Genomic DNA, 21,134 nt, shown 5'->3' on the forward strand with positions numbered 1-21,134 from the left:
TGAGGGATTGCCAGTGGTTATCCAACCGGTTTCACCACCAAGCAGCTCACTGCGGAAGAAGGCAATAAAAGAAATGACTTCCTGCTGGCAGGAGAGCTTAATTATCCCAAAGTGGGAGAAAAAGCAGACAGAGGCAGGTGGCTTCCTGCAGGTGTGGCCTTAAGCCAGCACTGCCAGAGCTCTGAGAAGCAGCTCTGGGCACAGAGGCCAGAGAGGAGGTGAGAGCACCAGCTCTGAGTCACTGATGCCGGGCCCATCTCTTCAGGGGTCCTGCCAAATGTGAAGAATGAGGCTGACCCTCCCCACCAGGGAGTAGACTCAGGGGGCTTACCAGCATCACTCGGCTTATAGGACCTGTTCCTAAGGCTCTACCCTCAGAAGGAGCTGATACAACCAGCTGAGAAGAATGGAGCATCTAGGCCAGGCAGAGAAAGCAAGTCAAGTGCCAAGAGGCCCCACTGGCCACTTACTAGCCTGGGGTCACTAATGACTTTATCCCACTTCAAGACTTTTGTGCTCGCTGTTCTGTCTTCTTAGGATGCTCCTCCCTGCAGATCTTCCTTTTCAACAACCAGTGTCTCAATGTCCAGGATCTCCTCTTAAATGTCGCCTTGGAAAAGCCTTTCCAGATCTACCTTGCTAAATCACTACCTTTGTCCAGCAACCAGATCTTGTGTTTTATGGTCTTCAGACACTTTTCACAACCTGAAATTAGCTTGTTTGTTTCTTTGTGTATGTGTTTTTATTGGCCATCCTTGCCCACTCAAATGCATGCACGGGGGCAGCAGAAGCCCCATCTCCTGTTCACTGCTGTACCCCCAGCACTGCTCACAGGCCCTGCGGTACACAGTAAGTGCCCAATAAATCGAAGATCAGTGAAGGCATGAATGTGGACAGACTGGAGAACTTTTGATTTGAAAGTTAGTTAGCTTAGTTGGAACTTAGTTTTCCAGAAAGGATTCTCACCCCCATGATCTTAAAAATCAGAATCCGATCTCTAAAATAAAATGCATCCTCGAATTTGATCATTTTCTGGGTTCTCTGTACATTCAGGAAGGAGTATGAGGGCCTCCTCCTTTCCCCAGACCAGCCTGTACACACCAGGCAGAGGAGAAAGGAGGACCGATATTCTCTAAGAATCCCTCTTGCTTTCTTGGGCTGGGGAGCTCAAATTCAAGTTTGGATCCCCTGTGCTCTAGAGCCGCGCACAGAGGTGAGTGCAGGGGTGGTGGAGCTGCTGGACACAGTATGAGCCTTTCCTGCTCTGATTCAGAAGAGGAAAGAACTCTGTGATGATCTCAGAAGAGGATGGAGTGCTGGTAAGAGGGGAGGGGATTTCTCAGGCCTACTCGAGGGTGAGGCCATCCTCACCCTCCTCCCCTTCTGTAATAGCCTCCAGCATTTACCAAGCCAAACTATCTCACTAGGGACCTCTGTTCCAAAGACAGGGGCCAGAGGACGGAACAGGCAGGACACACAACTATCAAAAATGTGAAAAGAATCAAATCAGAGGGCTTTCTCCAATCACCCAAGGTCCCCGAGGAGTGCTCTGTTCTCATCTTACCCCAGTTGGCTCCGGTTTCTCTCAAAAATCTTAACAGTCTAAAGACTTGTTCCCTGAGTTTCTATCGGCTCTTCTGTGGCTGGAAAAATGGAAAAACACCAGGATATTTCAAAGAGACATGAAAACAGCCAGAGCTATCCAAGACTGCACGTACCCATCTGACCCAGCCAATCACAGAGTCTTAGAAACCAACAGGGAGCCAGCAGAGAAGCCCAGGCCAAATCCACAGCATCCTGCTTAAGTCTCCACCATCCATCATGGTTATCTGCCCGTGACTAAGTGCCTGTTGTGTGCTGGGCCGACAAAGGAGGCTGTCCATGGTGGTGGGCTGGTGGGCTGCCGGGGGGTGGGGGTAGTGATAGAGCTGCAAGGGCACCAGAAGGCTGTGAGTCCCTGCCAGGCTATGTGACTGGGAACGAGTCAGTCTCCTAAGACAGGCCTCATGGTGTACGGCAGGCAGGAAAGGGGCCCCTCAAAATGTCCATGTCCTGGTCTCTGGAACCGTGAATATGAAAAAGGAAGCATGACTCAGAGGACAGAGTCATGAAAACAGAGGCAAAGGGACTTTACAGATGTGATTTAAAGACTCTGAGATGAGGAGATTATCTTGGACCACCAAATGGGCCCAGTCTAATCACATGGGTCCTTAAAAGTGAAGAAGGCAGAAGGGTCAGAGAAATGCGGCAGGAGAAGCCCCTGACTCACCGTTGCTTACTCTGAAGGCTGAGGAAGCCAGCTGTGAGCCAAGGAGTGGCCTGGAGAAGCAGGGAATGGCCCGAGCTGACAGCCAGCAAGGAAACGGTGACCTTGGTCCTACAGTCACAGAAACTGAATTCTGCCAACAACTCAAATTAGCAGAGAACCAATCCTCCCCTGAAGACTCCAGAAAGAGACTCAGCCTACTGACCCCTTGATTTTCTTCTAGAAAGACCCATAACAGACTTCTGACTGTAGAATTGACAATAAATCTGATTTTTATTAAGCCACTAAATTTGTGGTACTTTGGTCCAGCATTAGAATCGGACCACACAGTGTGATCCTGAGTAGTCCCTCCTTTGAACTGGGCCTCCTTTACCTGTCAGTCAATTGGAAAGAGTGGTCAAGGTGATCTCCAAGAATCCAGCCAGCTCTCAAAGTCTCACTCTGCTCCCCTGACATCCTACCTCCCTGAGAGCCCTGCGCCAGGTCCAAGGTGGTCTTGGGTCAAAGGCCATTAAAGAAAAAATAGGAGGGAGGAAAGGGTGGAAAAGATGATTCGTGAAAAGCCCCAAGGTATTTCCTAAAATGCCACTTGAGATGGTCAAAAAAAGCCTCCCATTTTGCCATTTGTTACTTCCTTAACCATCCCCCGGAGGAATGAAGTGGAAAATCTGGGAGAGCAAAAAAAAAAAAAATCTTCCTGATTGATTAATCGGTAGAAGCAGTCCAGAGCACTGAGTTAAGGATTCCCTAGCTTTGCAGAGATTAGGTGCAAAGTCCTGATGATCAACTAACTATAGCCTGGGGCAGGGATTAGGAGTGGTGACAGGTATGCCAGGGACACATGTTGCCATTACTTGAAACTGATTGGAGTTTACTTTCCTCTGTCTTTCCTTCTCATTCCTCCACTTCATTCTCTCTGATCCCCTGTACTCAGTTACCAGCAATTCACACAAGCCCAATCAGCTGGTCCGAGTCCAAACCAACAAAATAAGAAAAATTGGGGCACTTGGATGGCTTAGTGGTTGAGCATCTGCCTTTGGCTCAAGTCATGTTCCAGGAGTCCTAGGATTGAACCCTCATTGGGCTCCACACAGGGAGCCTGCTTCTCCCTCTGCCTATGTCTCTGCCTCTCTCTGTGTCTCTCATGAATAAATAAATAAAATCTTAAAAAAAAAAATAAGGAAACTAGAGCTATGCACCACTAAGCAATGTAAAGTACACAGTGTGGTTGTCAAAGCTGGTTTGCTCTTGTCCACTATGCTAGCCAGGTGTAGTTCTGGCCTGTCCCCTTGCCTGGCTACCTCTGAGCTTTTCTACTGGATGGACACCATTCTGTTTCCTTGGTGAGTTAGGATACCAGGATACCAGGGTCTCTAGTGATTCACTAGCCCAGTGGCTGTCAAATTCTTACTGTCCCCCAGGTCACCCTACAAGTAAGCGACAGAAGCAAGATCTGAACCCAGATCCCTGTAGTTCCAGTGAGGTTCAGAGTGTGGGCCCTGGAACCATACTGCCTGGGTGCAAACTGCAGCAGTGCCACCTACTTCCCGTGATCATGGGGAAGTTCCCTACTCTCTTTGGATCTCAGTCTCCTCAACTATAAAATGGATATAATGGTGGTCCCTACCTCATAGGATTGTGGTAAAGACTAAATGAATTAATGCATGCAAAATGCTTAGAATAACGCCTGGCTCATAGCGCTCAGTAAATGTCAAATATGATTTTTTTTTTAAGCAGGCTCAACGTGGGGCTTAAACTCAAGACCCTGAGATCAAGACCTGAACTGAGACCAAGAGTCTGATGCTTAGCGAAGTGAGCTACCCAGATGCCCCTCAAGTCCAATCATTATTACATCATTTGGCTTGCCCAGCCCATGGGGGCAGGTGTCTGCAGGGCATGTCACACCTATTCCTAATACTGTGAGTGTGAATACACGTGTCTATCTTTGATTCCACTGCCAACAGTGGCAGTGTAAGACCAATCAAGATAAAGATTCTCTTTCCGGGCAGCCTGGGTGGCTCAGGGGTTTAGCGCCGCCTTCAGCCCAGGATGTGATCCTGAAGTCTCAGGATGGAGTCCCACATCAGACTCCCTCCATGGAGCCTGCTTCTCCCTCTGCCTGTGTCTGCCCCTCTCTCTCTCTCTCTCTCTCTCTCTCATGAATAAATAAATCTTTAAAAAAAAAAAAAAAGGTTCTCTTTCCTTGGAGACATTTCCTTTATTTGTAGATTTAAAACCCCCAAGAAGAAACAGAAGCATATTTTTTAAAAGAAGGATCAGAACACCTGAGACCAAGTCTGTCTCTTTACCTCCTTGGCCTGTCACTTCTGGGCCCAGTATGTGACCTAACCACATCAGGCCTCCAAAGTCTCTAATTTGTTTTATGTCTCAAACACCTCACCACTGCTCAGTGATTCTTAGGTGGCCATGCCAGAGACAAGGAACCCCCAGACCTTTCGTGCAGTGAAAGGTTCTGACACCCTGAGAAGTCACTATTTGGAACACTGATGGAGCATGACTTGTAACCTCCATGGCATGACTCATAACCCCAGGACAGCTGGGAACAGGAGGTCCCTGCTGCGTTAGAGAAGTGCTTCTCTTTGGCTTTTTGGGTCATTACTGGGTCAAGTACATGATGTCTTGAAGCTCAGCTGGGCTGTCTTGCATGTGCTCACCGGATGGCTGGCCCGCCCGCCTACATAACCCGAAGAGCTGTATCATGCTCAACGGTAGAGGCCCATCTGTTCCGTCCCCACTTCGTTTTACAGACACGGAAGGTGAGGTCAAGATGGGGAAAATGCTTCATCAAGGTAACTCAGAGGGTCTCCTGACTTCTAGAGAGCAGTCCTCCCCGCTACCCCCACACCCCCAAACCCCTTTCAGGCATTCGCAAGCCTTCCTCTTTACCCACTGCAGTGGTGCCAAGGTCGTCCAGATGTTCCAGAAATCTTTAATTCTTGAATGTCTGAGCAGCTTTCACTACGATAGTCTAGAGCTTTGAGGAATCTATAGAGAAATGGGAGACTCCCGAGGGGGCCCCCGCCGCCCCCCACCCGTGCCAGTCAGGAAGAAAAGGGTGGAGCTGCGGGAATAGGAGGACTGCCTGGCCTCTCAAAATAACAACCTCCCACAGCTGCGCAGGTTTTTATGGTTTACACCTCTCAGTTCCTGCACTCAGTAAACAGTGCTGAGCGCCTATGTGCCAGGCCTTGGGCCAAGTGCCGAGGAGGCCTCGGAGATGAGGCATGGAGAGGCAGTCTCTACCCTCAAGGAATTCGTGGAGGGGTGGGGGGAGCAGGGGGCAAGACAACCCGCGCCTGGAACCATCAAGTCCGGAGTTAGGAGGGAGTTTGAAAGGCAGACTTCTCCCCACGATACTCTGCACACCCCCTCTCCCATTGATTTCTGGACGCCAGGGATAATTTCTCCAGTTCGCAGATGGAGAAACAGGGCTGGGAGACAGGACGGTGACACTGCCGGTGACGGACCAAGGGAACCCCCCACCCCCCAGGGTCCCCGCGCCTCCGGGGCCGGGCTCCCCCACCCGGGCTGCGGCCCCCAGGAGGCCCCAGGTCCGCGGAGAAGGTGGCCGCAACTTCGCGGCGGACAGACGCGGGAAAGGGGGGCGCAGAAGTGGTGACGGGGGAGGAATGGGGGAGAAGAGGTGGAAGCAGAGGGCAGTCGGGAGGGCGCGGGGTGGGGACCCCACGAGCACCGAGCCCCACGCGCGACGCCCGATGGCCCCACTCACCCCGGGATCCGCAGAGCTGCTCGGCAAGAGCCCGCGGCCGCCACCGCAGCGGCCCGCGGGGGGCTCGGGGCACCCCGCTCCCGGGGTCTCGGCGCGGCTCGGCTCGGGGCCGCGGCGCTCGGCGGCTCCGGAATGCCCGGCCGCCAGGGACCGCCCCCGGAAAGCCCGCGCCCCCGGCCGCCGCCGCCGCCCCGCCCCCGCGGCCCGGGGGGGGAACCCCGGGGCCCCGCTCCCCCTCCCCCTCCCCCTCCGGCCCCGCCCGGCCCCGCGTCCGCCGGGAGGCCCGCGCCAGCGCTCCGGCCGTCGGGGCCCCGCTCTCCTTACCGCGGACCGAAAGGCTCGGGCTGGCGGAAAGCGCGTCCTCCGTGCTCCGAAATCCTCCGCGGGCGAGGGCTGGCCGATGGGTGGGCGCGGAGGGGCGCGGAGGGGCGCGGACCCCGGCTCCGGCTCTGCGGCGTACCGAGCGCAGGATGCTTGACCGCGGCTTCGCACAGTGGGGCCGGTAAAACCTGCGTCCCAGCCCTGCCGCGAGGACGGACTTAGACGCCAGCGTGGAGCCGGTTGGTCGTCTGCTGTGACACGCCTCGGAGCATCCTGTTCACTTCTGTGACAACAGTGACCCGGCCCGACCCGAGATGCCGAGATGCCGATGGGCCGGGGAGAGCTTGATCCTACGCCCCGCGTTCCCGGCCCAGCTGCCACCCAGGGCGGTGCAGCTGTGCGATCTCCTGCCGTTTCTGTGATGCACCAGGGACAGCGATTCCGGTCCTGTCTCAGTCCCCTCGGTTTTTAATCCAGCAGTCCAGCCAGCGCTCTTCAGTCCTGCTCTAAAAAAGCAGGAGCTCAGGCCTTGACCGTCAGCGTGACCTTGAGGACTCTTGAAACCCAGTTCGTGTGTCAGTTTCTTCCTGTGCCCCGTAGATTTAGCGAGAACTAGGCTGTCTCCCCAGGCCTAAATCAGATATGGTTTGGGGGCTGAACTTACCCCCTCCGAGCTTTTCTGAGTCGGGGATGAGGTCAGCAGAAATGACATCTAAATCATCACTACCAGATGCCAGTTTTTAAAGAGGGGAAACAATGAGGAGGATGGAGGGAATTGACAGGAGAAATGATGTGACAAAAATTCTAGGAATTATCACACAACAACATGTTTTAATCAAAAGAGACATGTGGAATCTTAGAAAAGCAAACAAACCAAGTACCACATAATTCTTAACAGTTTAATACAAAACTCTCAGTGGGGGGGACCCCAAAAAGCATGCAACATGTTTAATACAACATGTTTCCTGGTTAGTGGAAGGGGGATTACTCTGGGTGGACACCTGATAACTCCATGTGCTGGATGTGAAGGCTGACTCCCATCTGGGAGAATGCAGAACCCCAGGGCTGGAGCCAGCACCAGCAAGACTGTCTGCCTTTCCCAGTTTGTACTGTTCAGTATCTCTTTTATAGTGATTTGCCCTGGCCCCAAAAAAGTGAGCCAAAAGAGAAAATTGAATACCCTATGGGAAATGTACCCCATTAGCTCTGTCTCAGCTGCCAAGAGAGCTTTGGAAGAGAAGAATAATGGATGCTGTGTTGAAGTAGGAGGAGGGGGAAAAAACACAGTTTCAGTACCAAGCTTTGTTACAGTGAAACCCAGGGAACAACTTATATTTCACTTCCTTGGTCCTCAATTACAAGTACTCCAAAGGAAAAGCCATCAAGAATTTAAAAAAAAAAAAAAAAAAAGTAATACTTATGGGGAGATCCCCCTGATAGTGGGGGGGATTTTGAATAAAAGAAGTTGTAACCTAACAACATTCTACCAAAATACTGCCCAAAGGAGGCCCCTACTGGATACAATTCATCTCAGAAACCCTTTCTGTAAAGGGTACCTGAGTGGCTCAGTGGTTGAGTGTCCGCCTTTGGCTCAGGTTCTGATCCCAGGGTCCTGGGATGGGAGTCCCACATCAGGCTCCCCACAGGGAGCCTGCTTCTCCCTCTGCCTATGTCTCTGCCTCTCTGTCTCTCATGAATAAATAAATAAAACCTTAAAAAAAAAAAAAAAAAGAAACCCTTTCTGTGAACAACACCTATGCAAGAATTTTCTTATTCATATATTTTTCACTTGCACAAGTACATTTATTTAGTCAGTTTTGGGAAATAATGTGGTATATTGAATTGGAAATCAGGAAACCAAAATTCTGACTGAGTAGCTGAAAGATCATTAATGCCTCAGTTTTCTCACTTGTAAAATAGTAAAATGAGACCTATTCTTTCCATCTGATGCAATTATTGTATATAAAGATTTCATTCATGTATTTATTCAAAACTATTAATTGAAAGTCTCATACATGTTCTAGGTACCAAGGAAGATAAATTCTCTCTTTATTGTTTGACACCTAGTGAGAAAATGTTCACTGTAAATAAGTAAATAAGCAAAATGATATCAAGTCGTGAAAACGTGAATAAAAAACAAGATGATGTAATAGAGTGATGGAGTACATTTTATGTTTTATCATGAAGATTGTAGTTAATCTGGATTTCCTGAATTGTTTGTATTATCAAGGATTATGTTACTTTATAATATATCAACTTAAATGTAAGTTCCAGGGTCTTTCACTATACTTTAATAATTTAAACTGTTTTAAATTTATAGTGAGAGGCCAGTAAAACCTGTAAGGATTTTTTTGTAAGGAAAATTTTTTTGCTTGGATAATTTGTAAGGAAGATAGAACACAAAAACATTCATCACCAAGCATGCATATAATCACACACACACACACACATACACACACTCCTTTGCCTCTTATTTTTATGTTTGAGAGTGGCTAAACCTTTGGTATATTAATGTGTAGGTTCAATTTTGCCACTTTAAGAAATGCAAATAGGATGTGTGAGGCCAGGAGAGGTTTTATAAGGTTTGCTTTGCTGGTCTGCTAAATGTTTGTATATTTCAAGCCATACTTAGTTACTTGCCCACAGTTATATACTTGAGGAAATAGAAGGTAGTTACATTGCTTAAAAGATGTAATTTATGTGCTAAGAGAATAGATCTTAATAGTTCTCACCACAAAAAAGAAAAGATAAACTATGCAATGGGATGGCAGTGGTAGCTAATACTATGGTGGTAATCATATTGTGATTTATAAATGTATCATATCAACATGTTGTCCACCTTAGACTCACACAATGCTAAGTGTCAATTATATCTCAATAAAGCTGGAAAAAAGAGAAATGAGTAGGATCCCATTTTATTCAATCTGATAAAAGACAAAAAATCTTTTTAAAATACACAAAATAAGATATGAACAAATGTATGAACATATCATTTTTCAAGAAGAAAACATCTAGTCTGTAACAATGCCAATTCTCCTGAGGTAAATGTAAAACTTAAAAAATGTGATTCATATAAAGGGCCATTGAGACTATCTTAAGAATTGAAGTAGTATAGAAATATAAATATAGAATAAGATTATGAGTGCAATTTTGTTATCAAGGGGAAAATGAGCAATTTCGTCTTGAAGTAAGAAAACTATGCTAGAATGTGAAAGATTGGCAAAAGACACATTTTGAATGGGTAAGTTGTAGAAGTTTGATGAAAAGAAAACTTTGTTTCCTTAGTTTATAATACTTGCAAATAATAAGTCTATAAGGAAGCAATGAAATATGTTAAAATTTTAACAAAATTGGCTCTGTTTTAATGGGCTTACTCATTAGACTTTTTAAAAAGGTCTTTCTAGCAATTGTTACATTAATGCAAGAGTAGAATTTAGTTTTGTTATTCTCTATGTTAAAGTGAGAAACTAGTCTTGGAATATTCAGTTTGGTTTTTTTGTTTGTTTGTTTTTTAAGTAAGGCAAACTGCCACACGTAGCTGTAACACCTCCTTTGGATGTGCCTGGAGTTTTGGAAGCATGATTATCCTATGTTCCCCCAGAAATGGACCTTGAGAACTTGCTTGGAGGTTCTAGCAGAGATGTGCAGTTTCTCATATACCCTTGAATGGTCCTTCTCTATGGGAGAAGGTTATCCATCCTCCTCCACTGTGTTTAGCTTCTGGAGGGATGCACAAGAAGAGATGTGGGAGGAAGGGGACACCTGCATAGCCAGCCCAATCAGCCAAATTAACCCCGGTGATCAATGGGGTGACATTGTGCAGCCAGATTACACTTATATTCCCAGTTTCTTCTTAATAAGAGATATGGAAAGTTATTTTTAATTTCTTTATAATCTGCCCAAATAGGGAGTATTACGTATCTGATCAGAGTTACTTTCTGTGTTCTGTGCATTGTCATGCCCTTCATTACTTAAAAACAAAACAGGAGAAGTTCCTCATTTATTAAATAGCTAAAGTTCCTTATAATTGTACCTATGGTTATGTTTATTTAGTACTAGCATATTGTCACTCTGATTAATAGGCAGCCAAGCTACAACCATTCACTGTTCCCAAGCATCTATGCTTCTGTCTTAAGTTAGGGATGATTCTTCTTTGAAAATTCTTTTTCACGTTACCTTCCCAAGATCAGTTTTATAGTTCATAAAAATATAATGCGTTTTTACATATCAAACCATCTTTGGTGCTTTCTAGATAGCTAAAATACCAAAGGCCTGGCCTCTCACCTTATATGTCATTCACAATTAGGAGGGATAGTGGGTAGAATTAGTTAGGTATGTTTGAAATGCTCCATATGCCTTAACTGGCTCACTAACTGCTATAGGATTTGCATTATATACTAAGCCCACAAAATGGGATAAGCTATCCAATCAAAAAAGTACATTGTAACATTCCCATGTTTATTTTTAGATTTTTAGATTTTTCTGGGGGTGCCTGGGGGGCTCAGTTGACTGAACACTCAACCCTCGATTTCAGCTCAGGTTGTGATCTCAGGGTTGTAAGATTGAGCCCCATGTCGGGCTCTGCGCTAGGCACAGAGCCTGCTTAGGATTCTCTTTCCTTCTCTCTCTGCCCCTCCCCTCCCTTTAAAAAATAAATAATAAAAAAAAAATAAAAGTAGATTTGTCTGTGTACCCATATCCACAGTACATTCTTACACTTGACGAAACACTGACAAGAACCATAACCCAATAGGATTTATTCCCCCCTCTTCTGATATGGTTGTTTAGTCTAATAAGTTAACAGAGGCTTCAGTCTAATCAAACAAGTGCTTTTTGCTTTCCTTACATGTTTATCTGAAGTCTTCTCCTGCATGCTAAAGCATCTTCAACAAAGGACAGTCCCAACAAATTGTTGAGAAATATTGTACCAGGTATTCTTAACTGGAATAGATTTATAGGGCCAGGCTTCTTACCATAAGCTACCATTGTGACCGCAGGTAGATGTCTATAGACTGAACCATAAGATCAACTCAGGATTGCTAGGACTCTTAGTCCAGAAACAACCAACTTCATGGAAGTATACTGTTGGTCCAAAGTTTACAAGCCAAGAATTAATTACATGAGTCAAATACGTTCATGAGAGAAATATAATTGTGGCTACATGTTTTTAGAATATTGTTGGATTGTTTTCAATGCTTTGTATTTGATGTGCTTATAAGGAAGTCCTTTTTCCCTTTTTTTTTCTTTTCTACTTTCTTCTCTATAAGGCTCAATTCAGCAAACTCTGCTAATGCAAACTAGAAGGAAATTTTTTAAATGATATCTTGTTCCACTGACCAGTCAGAATTCAAGAGTGAGCACTTTTACTGAGTCTCTAGCAAAGTAAGAAGATTGAAAGATTGAAAGAAACTGCCCTCCTCTTTACAAGGATGTAACTGGACAAATCTATCACCAAACAAAGCCATCAAAGGGTTTTATATTTGAGAAAAAAATCCATTTAATTGGCTACGATCATGTAACCATTAAGGACCAAGAGTTATACTTCCTGTGTGTACAGTGGCCTCCCAGGAGACTGGTCTGGCAAACCTATTCCATGGCTCACAGAGTCTCAACATTATGCTGGCAAGATAGTAATGAAGTTCACCTGCTGGTAGGTCACCAACTTTAGTAAATGCTGGGGACCTTGAAAAAAGATGAAGTCTCTTACTCTTAGGGACTGCAAGCAGAGCTTGTTAGAGATTAATTTTTTAGCTTTGGTTTTCTGATATTGGAATAGATGAGCAAAGACATCAATCTTTGCTAATCTTTGCTAATCTAAAAACAAAATCCAACTATATCCTATGTATAAGAGGCACACTTCAGATTTAAAGACATGAATAGAGGGATCCCTGGGTGGCGCAGCGGTTTGGCGCCTGCCTTTGGCCCAAGGCGCGATCCTGGAGACCCGGGATCGAATCCCATGTCGGGCTCCCGGTGCATGGAGCCTGCTTCTCCCTCTGCCTCTCTCTCTCTCTCTCTCTCTCTGTGTCTCTGCCCCTCTCTCTCTCTCTCTCTCTCTGTGGCTATCATAAATAAATAAAAAAATTAAAAAAAATAAACACATGAATAGATTGAAAGTAAAAGGACAGAAAAGTTATATGATTCAAAGCAAACAGCCACCATAAGGAGGCTGGAGTGGATGTATTAATTAATAACAGGAAAAAAATAGACTTTTAAACAAAATGTTACTAGAAACAAGGAAGCACATATTATAATGATAAAAGAGTCAATCCATGAGGCAATTATAAACATATATGCACCTAGCAACACACACACACCATAAAGCTTGATAGAATTGAGGGGAGAAATAGACAATGTGATAATAATTTTCAGGGACTTTCATACCTCACTATCAATATTGGATAGAACAACTGGACAGATTAACAAGAAGATAGAAGAATCAAACAGTATTATACACATGCTAGATCTAAAAGGCAGATCTACCTAATGATAGAAGAATATGCATTCTCCTTCATGTACAAAGAATATTAGACCAGGTTTCAGGCCATAATATAAGTTTCAATAAGTATAAATCAACTGAAATCTTACCAAATATGTTCTTTAATCAGGATCACAAGTTGCCCCCAAATCCTAAACAACAACAACAAAAAAAAACAAAGTTGGAGAATTCTTATTTTCCAATTTCAAAACTTACAGAGCTACAATAATCAACAGTGTAGTACTGGAATAATGATAGGTACATAGATCAATGGGAAAATAATTGAGAGTCCAGAAACAAACCCTCACATTTATGGCCAATTGATTTTCAGTGTTATTTCCAGAACAATTAAGTGGGGAAAGGACAGTCTCTCCAACAAATGATGCTGGGACAACTGGATATTCAATTGCCACAGAATGAAGAATACATTACACCATATACAAAAATAAATTCAAAATGAATCAAAGACAAAAAAATGAAAGAGTTAAAATTATAAAACTCTTAGGAGATGTTTTCTCCTGTTTGGACTATATCTTTATGACTAAACAGTGGAATATTACTCAGCAATTTAAAAAAAAGTATTGATGCACACTTCAACATGATCCTTGAAAACAGTATGCTAGGAGTACATGGGTGGCTCAGTTGGTTAAGTTCAGTTTTGGTTCAGGTCATTTTCTCAGGGTTGTAAGATCGAGCTCCATGTCTAGCTCTGGGCTGGGCATGGAGCTTGCTTAGGATTCTCTCTTCCTCTTCTTTTACCCTTCCCCCCTCTCACTCTCCTCCTCTAAAAAAATAAAATTGAAAAAAAAAAAGGAAAGAAAACAGTATGTTAAGTAGGGGAAGCAAGGCACAAAGGACCTATCTATTAGATATTCCATTTATATGAAATATCAAAAACAGGCAAATCAGTAGAGATGGAAAGATTAGTGGTATCCTAGGGCTGGGCTTGTGAGGAGGGATGGAGGGCAATATTTAAAAAGTGTGGGATTTCCCTCTGGGGTAGTGAAAACCTTCTGAAATTGATTGTGATGATCACTGCACAACTCTGTGAACATACTAAAAGCCAGTGATGGTATACTTAAATGAATTGTATGCTGTGTGATTTATCTCTCAATCGAGGTGAGAATTTATCTTTGGAAGGATAGTGGGTATTGAAAATTCAGTCCTAGTTCTTTGTGAAGTCTCCAAACAGAAGTTAATTCTCTTGCTATAGTAGTTGTTTAGCACCATGTGTTGACCACATGACAATGAGGCTTCTATGCAAGCAAGACAGATCAAATAACCACCCAAATATAATGAAATCAGCCGTTTTTATGATCATAGATAATTTTTTTTTATCATAGATAATTTTTGAAGTTTATTATCATAGAGGTGGAGTGACAAGAAAAATTATCCACAATGTGGAAACAAACCAAAAGGATGACTGATGTCTTGTTAACATCAAACCAGAGCATAGCTTCACAAGCCTGCATAAAGGTCATCTGACTCTCTAGGCATGTGTACCTTTGTTTCACTTACTGTTTATTGTTAATGAACAGTCCAGACATTGTAACAACTTTGTAAAGTTAGATGCTAACCTGCAGAAAGTTTTGATAAGGTACAAATTTATTTGTTTGGCTTGGTTTGCCCAGTAGGGGTGGAAGTGATTTCTATTTATTAGCAAAGATAGTCCTCAAAGTTGTGTTTTTATTGCCCTCTAGGGCATTAACCAATTTTGCATCTAACTCATCAATCTTATCCCAGCATTCTTTCTCATCCTGCTGTTTCCTTCACTAACCACCTAAGTAAAAGTTTGATGCATGCTCACTATGTGTATGTATAAAAATTATATTTTAAGCATTTTATTTTTTAAAAGATTTTATTTATTTATTCATGAGAGACACAGAGAGAGAGAGAGAGAGAGAGAGGCAGAGACACAGGCAGAGGGAGAAACAGGCACCATGCAGGGAGTCCGACGTGGGACTCGATCCCAGGTCTTCAGGATCACGCCCTAGGCCGAAGGTGACACCAAACCACTGAGCCATTGGGGCTGCCCTATTTTAAGCATTTTCAAATGAGCAGGGAGCCTGATGTGGGGATTGATCCCAGGACCCCAAGATCATGACCTGAGCCGAAGGCAGATGCTTAATCAACTAAAATTTTAAAAATTGAGTTTGAATCCTCATTCTGGCAGTGACCGTGTGACCTTGGGCCAAGTATTTAATGTCTATGGAGCCTCACTTTTCCCTTGTACAAAATGTTAATGGCAATGCCTTCCTCAAGGGATTTTAGTGAGGATGAAGTAGGATTTAAGTAAAATCATGAATGTGGAAAAGCCTGTCACTGGTAAGCATTACCTATCTGTATACATGATAGGTGTGGAGCATGTATTCAATCTATGGTTTTCTCTGGGCCTAGAGGTAGATGTTTTATTGCCCTATTGAGCATTAACTAGTTTTGCATCTTTTTCATCAGTCTTGTTTAAGCATTCTTTACCATCTTATTGGTTGACTGATGGTATTTACAATTCTTCCCTTCCTGCATTTTCAATAAATTAAAACACTGCACATCCAAAATTAAAGATTGTTTAAGCAAACCCCTCTTTTACATATGGGGAAACTCAACTGAGCCTCAGGAAGATTGAACAGCTTCCCAAGGTCACCAGCTGGTCATTGTCAAAGCCAGATTATGAGCCCAGGACTGTCTGACTATAAAGCCGAAATTCTATGTCATTGCATTAATGATTTGGAGTAGGGTCTGATTTTATCAAGGCCCTTAGATCAGATCGCAATATTGGTTGTGATATTTTCCTAATACCAGCATCTGACGCAGAATATTGCTTTCTGTGGGGTGAATAAATGACAGGATGCAGAGAAGAGAGGTCAACAAAGACTTCTCTTTCTAGTTCTGAGGTTGTGCCTAAAGGCAGTTGGATGCTTGAAAACTTATTGTGTTAGTCATGGTTCTCCAAAGAAACAGAACCAATTGGGTGGTGCATTTATGTGTGTGTGTGTGTGTGTGTGTGTGTGTGAGAGAGAGAGAGAGAGAGAGAGAGAGAGAGAGAGAGAGAAAGATGAGCTCCCTAATGGTGGAGGTATGCAAGCAGAGAGATATTGCAGAGGACTCCACTGGAATGGTGGATCGCTGGTGAGATGGGGGGAGTGAGTGTACCATGGGCATGATGGAAAGGGCACTAAACTGGCACCAAACAGCTCTAAACCGTGGCTCCTGGTGCTGGCTCTATCACTAGTTTGTCATGTGACCTTCGATGAGTCCCTATCCCTCTTGAGGTCTTTTGACCCCAAAAGTAAAAAGAAGGGAGTTGAATTAGATATTCTTTGAAGTCTCTTGCACTTCCAATATCTTTTCAAGGTAGACTCAGCCTCTTAAGATGGCTACAGTTTTGAGTTACTAGCATATCTATGCAGGATGATCCATCTTGTTCCATTTATGGAAATGTCCAGTCAGACACCAGCTCCCTGCTTGCAGGTCCCTCAACAGCTCAGTTCTTCCCAAAAAGTCAGGCACTGGGAAGCAGGACTCCTGAGATGACTTGTTCTCTCCCTTCCCCTCTCTCCTTGGAACAATTCCCAAGAACATTTCCACTGTACAGATCCTTGGGCAAAATCCCATCTTACTCTTTGGGGAAGCCCCGCTGGTTTGCTAACTTTCAAAAAATGCGCCCTCAACCTAAAAACTAGATGCAGGATCTTTTAATTACAACTTTTTTTTATTGTAGCTGAAAGACTTCATTGAACTAATGATTAGGCAAGAAAGTAAAATTATGGAATTTTTCAAACCAATGGCATTTGAGCTGAAAACAAGTTGCTGAGCAGACAGGAAGAAATGGAGATGGAAAGCTTCCACATTATAGCTTTCAGGTGGAGCAATGGTCCCATGGTCTCATGGTTGTAATTATCTGCATTCACTTTCATGGCTTAATTCCAAAGTGTTCAATTATCACAGTCATGTAGATGAGAGAGAAGAGAATGCCTATTACTGGCAGATATCACAGTCCAGCCAATATAATTTTTAAAGATTTATTTATTTATTTTAGAGAGGGAGAGAGAGAATGAGCAGAAGGGGCAGAGGGAGAGGGAGAGAGACTCTCAAGGAGACTCCCTGCTGAGCACAGAGCTCCATGTGGGGCTCCATCTCACCACCCTAAGATCACGACCTGAGCTGAAACCAAGAGTCGGATACTTAACTGACTGTGCCACCCAGGTGCTTCCAGCCAGTATAATTTTTGTGGTCATAAGAAAAAAAAAAATCGGGATGCCTGGGTGGCTCAGCTGGTTAAGAGTCTGCCTTCAGCTCAGGTAGTGATCCTGGAGTCCTGGGGTCGAGTCACACGTCAGGCTCCCAGCTCAGTGGGGCTCCTGCTTCTCCCTCTCCCCACCTACTTCTGTGCACTCACTCTGTCTCTTTCTCAAATAAATAAAATCCTAAGAAAAAAAATATGTAAAATAGAAGGCTTTGCCTTTATTTTCTTTCCAAGAAAGATTATTTCAAGCACACTTCTTTAGAACATTTGCCACGTGGCAAGGGTTTTAGATGCATCATACCGCTTAGTCCTTGCAGCAATTCTGCGGTGCAAATGTTATTAACCTCCATCTTACATGTGGGAAAACAGAGCCCCAAAGCGGACATGCTGACTTGCCTAAGATTCCTCAGACAGGAAGTGGCAGGACTGTCTCTACTTGTCTTTCAGCTAACTGACTCCTACTGAGTTCAGCCCTCCCTGTGCCGTGCCTCTGCTCTCTGCTCCGTGAGGAGTCAGTCCTGCCCTAGCTAATGAGCCATGCGCGATGTACAAGCACAGTCAGACCATCAGATGCATACTATGACAGAGGGTGGAGGACAGTAATTGGGAGAATCAGAAGGAAACCCTCCTGATTTTGAAACCTAAATAGTGCTATTAAATTTTAGAGAGTATTAGTAAATACTACTCATTTACTTTATTTTTTGGTCTTTATTCCTTAATTCTTTTTTAAGTTTTTATTTATTTATTCATTTAAGCAATCTCTACATCCTACATGGGGCTTAAACTCATGCCCCTAAGATCAAGAGTCATATGCTCTTTGGACTGAGCCAGCCAGGTGCCCTTACTCGTTTACTTTAAATATGCGTGTATGTTTTATTTGTAGCTCTGGATTCACCCTCCACAACCTCCTCCATCCTGCGATGTGCATGGGAGGTGCATCTGTACAGGCTGTAGCCCCTCTCAGTGGGACACTGTCAATCCCCTGGCTGAATCTCTTGGACCTCTCCACTTCATTTCTCCTCAGGCTCTCAGCTGCCAGCACCTGCTCCTTTGTGGCTGAGGGCTTTGCCCACACAAGCCCCATCTGCCAGCCTGGCAGTCTCAAAATACCCAGGAATTCACACACATCCCCAGGAGCAGCCCTTGGCCAAAGATGTTAGTAGAGGCATAAACACCTGACTCCTTCACCCTGCAGTGATGTTTTGAGTGGTGTGTTTATGTTGTTCCCCAGAGTTTCTCTGGGGGACTAAGCTCCAGGCACCCACCCAGACTGCTGGTTTAACAGCCCAGTCTTACTGGGCACCTTCTCTTCCTTGTATCAGTTCCTCACTCCTCCACTGGTATTCCCTGAACCTAAGATGATTTCACTTAAACTCTCATCTCATAGTGAGCTTTGGAGGGAAGCCAAACTACGAGAGGTTTCTTTGACATCTGACTTCCTGTTGGGTTCAGCTAAAGAGGAAGAGGCAGCAGGAGCTGAGGCATTTTGCATTCTACCTTCCACCCTGGGGATGCCAATGCCTGGCTCCTGTCAGGGGGCCCTCTTCACACTGCCCTCTCTGACTCCAAGCTCTGGTAAGTATTCCCCACCCCTACCCCTTCAGACCTCAGGTCATACACAGCACCCTGCTTTTACTAGCCTTGGGGTGCTACAGTATTCCTTGTGATTATGCTCTACTCCACTCACACTTTTAAGCAAAACACTCAAAAAGATACATGCACCACCATGTTCATTACAGCATTATATACAATAGCCAAATATGGAAACAACCCAAAGGTCCATCGATGGATGAATGGGTAAATTGTGGTATGTAAACAATGGATATTATTCAGCCACAAAATGAATGAAATCTTGTCATTTGTGACAACATGGGTGGACCTCAAGGGCATTTGTGAAGTGAAATAAGTCAGACAGAGGAAGACAATTACCATATGATCTCTTTACTTACAGATATGTCCTGGGATGTCCTACAGGTGGAACCTAAAAACAAAAATGAAAACAAAAGAGCTTCCCTGTGAGAGCAGAAAGATTCTCAAATAAAACATGGACATCTCAAAATCTAAAAGGGCTCCCCGGAAATGAATTGTAAGAGGCAATCAAAATGCACAGACGGGAGTGTGGGCAAGACTGGAAATCATCTAAACATAATAAAATAAATCAATCTGGCAAGTTAGAGATCAGTTTCACTCCAAACCACTTCTTCTGTCTGAACCTGTTTTCCCACTTGTAAATGAAGGAATTAGACTAAACTTGGTAGCCTAATAACATATACTACCAACTTAATATGTTCTATGCTCTACTCACTTTAACTTTTATTCACTTGTTTTACCTTCACAGCAAAGGTTAAAACTTATTTGGAAGAGCCCTTGACACCATTCCAAATGGGCTGGGCTCTCCCACACCAGCATCCCCTTCCCAGCCCGCACTGGAGCTCTGAAGATCTGTTTAGCAATGGACTGGCTCTTTCTCTGGGTCTCTTGTGAAATACGCTTTCCTGTGTGGTAATCATCATGCTTTGTGATTTGGAACAAAGTAAATTAGAGACTGGACAAGTTAGTTTCATCCCCTTCTTTTAAACATAAAAGCATCTGATCCTTTCTATGATGTTTTTATTTTGACCTGAGAAAGAAGCAAATAATCTTGATAAGGATATAAACTCCCAGTGGCTGAGTTTAGCCAAACCATGAAATGGATTATTCCCCAACCCAACATGAGCCTCTATGATGCATGACTCCGAACCACCCTTCATATGGCAGTCTGTGCTGCGTGCATGATGTGCTCAAGCTGGGCATCAGGCAATCAAGTAGACTCTACCTTCAAAATAGTCAGAATTTCTGGTCCATGGCACTGTTATATCCCACCTGGATTACTGCAGTAATCTCCAAAATGACTCTTTGCTTCTTTGTCTTTCTATAGTCCATTCTCAAAATAGCATCCAGAGTGACCCTTGTAAAATGTAAGTTAGATTATGTCACTGCTCTGCTTGAAATCCTGCAATAGCTCCCTACTGCCTTCAGAGCAAAAATACAATATCTTTAAAATGCCCTCCAAGACCCTACATGAGCTGTACCCCCTCCCCCTTACTTCTGGGATTTCATTTCCTAAACTATTTCCCCCTTGCTCACTCCATAACAGCCCCTCTACTTCCTTGATGCTCCTTAGCTAGGCCTTAGAGACTTTGCTATCCTCTGCAAGGAAGGCCCTTTCCCCAAATAACCATCAGCCTACTTCCCATTTCCTTCAAATATCTGCTCAAATCCAATTTTCTTAAAGGGCTACCCTGACCATCTAAAATTGCAATTTGCCTCCCTCCCCCCATTTCTTTCTTACCTTCTAAAAGAAGGAATTGCTCAAAGATCAAAAGGAAAATATATTTTTTAATTCACTGACTTCCATTTGCCAGCAAGTTCCAGATAGCTGAAGGTAGTATCCATCCATTCAACAAATGCTTATTGATTGCCTGCTGTGTGTCAGGCACTGAGGCAGGAATTCAATCTTTGATTCTATTTCAGTCAGATCAACCATCAATACACTGGTGGTCTTCTAGAAGTCAGGTTTGGAGTTAGGCGGTGAACTGTGTAGAGATGGAGGTCCAACCGAGTGTCAAGAAAGCAATGAACTTGGCATGAAGACCTGTGTTCAAACTCTAGCTTCACCTCCAACTTCCTCTGGCATCTTACCAAGTCCCTTCCCTTTGCTGGACTGGCTTTTGCTCATCTTTACAGTAAGGAGTGTGGACTAATTCATCTTTAAGGTCACTTCTAGCTCTACTCTTCCATGCTTTTACCCTCATTGCATGAGAGCTAGTTTCTAGAACTAATTGTGAGTTTCCAGGGGTGAGTTGGCAAACAAGTGGGAGGAGGAAATGAGTGGTGTGCATGGTCATGAGCTGTCTGGCCCTTGTGAGCCAGCACTTCGGGGGCCGGAGGTCTGCCTCAAGCACTAGCAACAGTTGGGTAACAGCTGTACTGCTGCAGTGGTTAGCCGGAGGTCACCCTGTGCACTCTCCAGCTGAAAGATGACACCCAGCTCGTGTCTCTGCATTCTCAGGAGAGCACAAAGGAAGTGTTCTAT

General features: G+C 44.3%; 1 protein-coding gene and 1 long non-coding RNA gene across 31 annotated transcripts in view; one reads left to right on the top strand and one right to left on the bottom strand.

The window, feature by feature from the left end:
* Positions 1-21,134, bottom strand: part of SMIM3 (small integral membrane protein 3) — a 46,092-nt gene that overhangs the window by 12,623 nt on the left and 12,335 nt on the right. For 4 of the 30 annotated variants that reach the window (XR_012030060.1, XR_012030042.1, XR_012030051.1 and 1 more), the window contains 5 exons: positions 20,391-20,634; positions 19,875-20,006; positions 19,009-19,040; positions 12,927-12,968; positions 6,342-10,058 (listed from right to left, as the gene is read on the bottom strand). The gene's annotated coding sequence lies outside the window, so the exon portion shown is untranslated. Of the gene's footprint in view, positions 1-5,173; positions 5,753-6,017; positions 6,164-6,341; positions 10,059-12,926; positions 12,969-16,227; positions 16,733-19,008; positions 19,041-19,874; positions 20,007-20,390; positions 20,635-21,134 lie in introns of those variants that run through there. The other 26 variants (XR_012030043.1, XR_012030048.1, XR_012030049.1 and 23 more) reach the window with 26 other exon arrangements.
* On the top strand, positions 17,688-19,233 carry LOC140632465 (uncharacterized). The gene is made up of 2 exons (XR_012030066.1): positions 17,688-18,634; positions 19,011-19,233. It is a non-coding gene; the product is annotated as an uncharacterized lncRNA (long non-coding RNA).

This window comes from Canis lupus, chromosome 4 (assembly GCF_048164855.1).
Source record: "Canis lupus baileyi chromosome 4, mCanLup2.hap1, whole genome shotgun sequence".
In the NCBI taxonomy this organism is placed as follows: domain Eukaryota; kingdom Metazoa; phylum Chordata; class Mammalia; order Carnivora; family Canidae; genus Canis; species Canis lupus.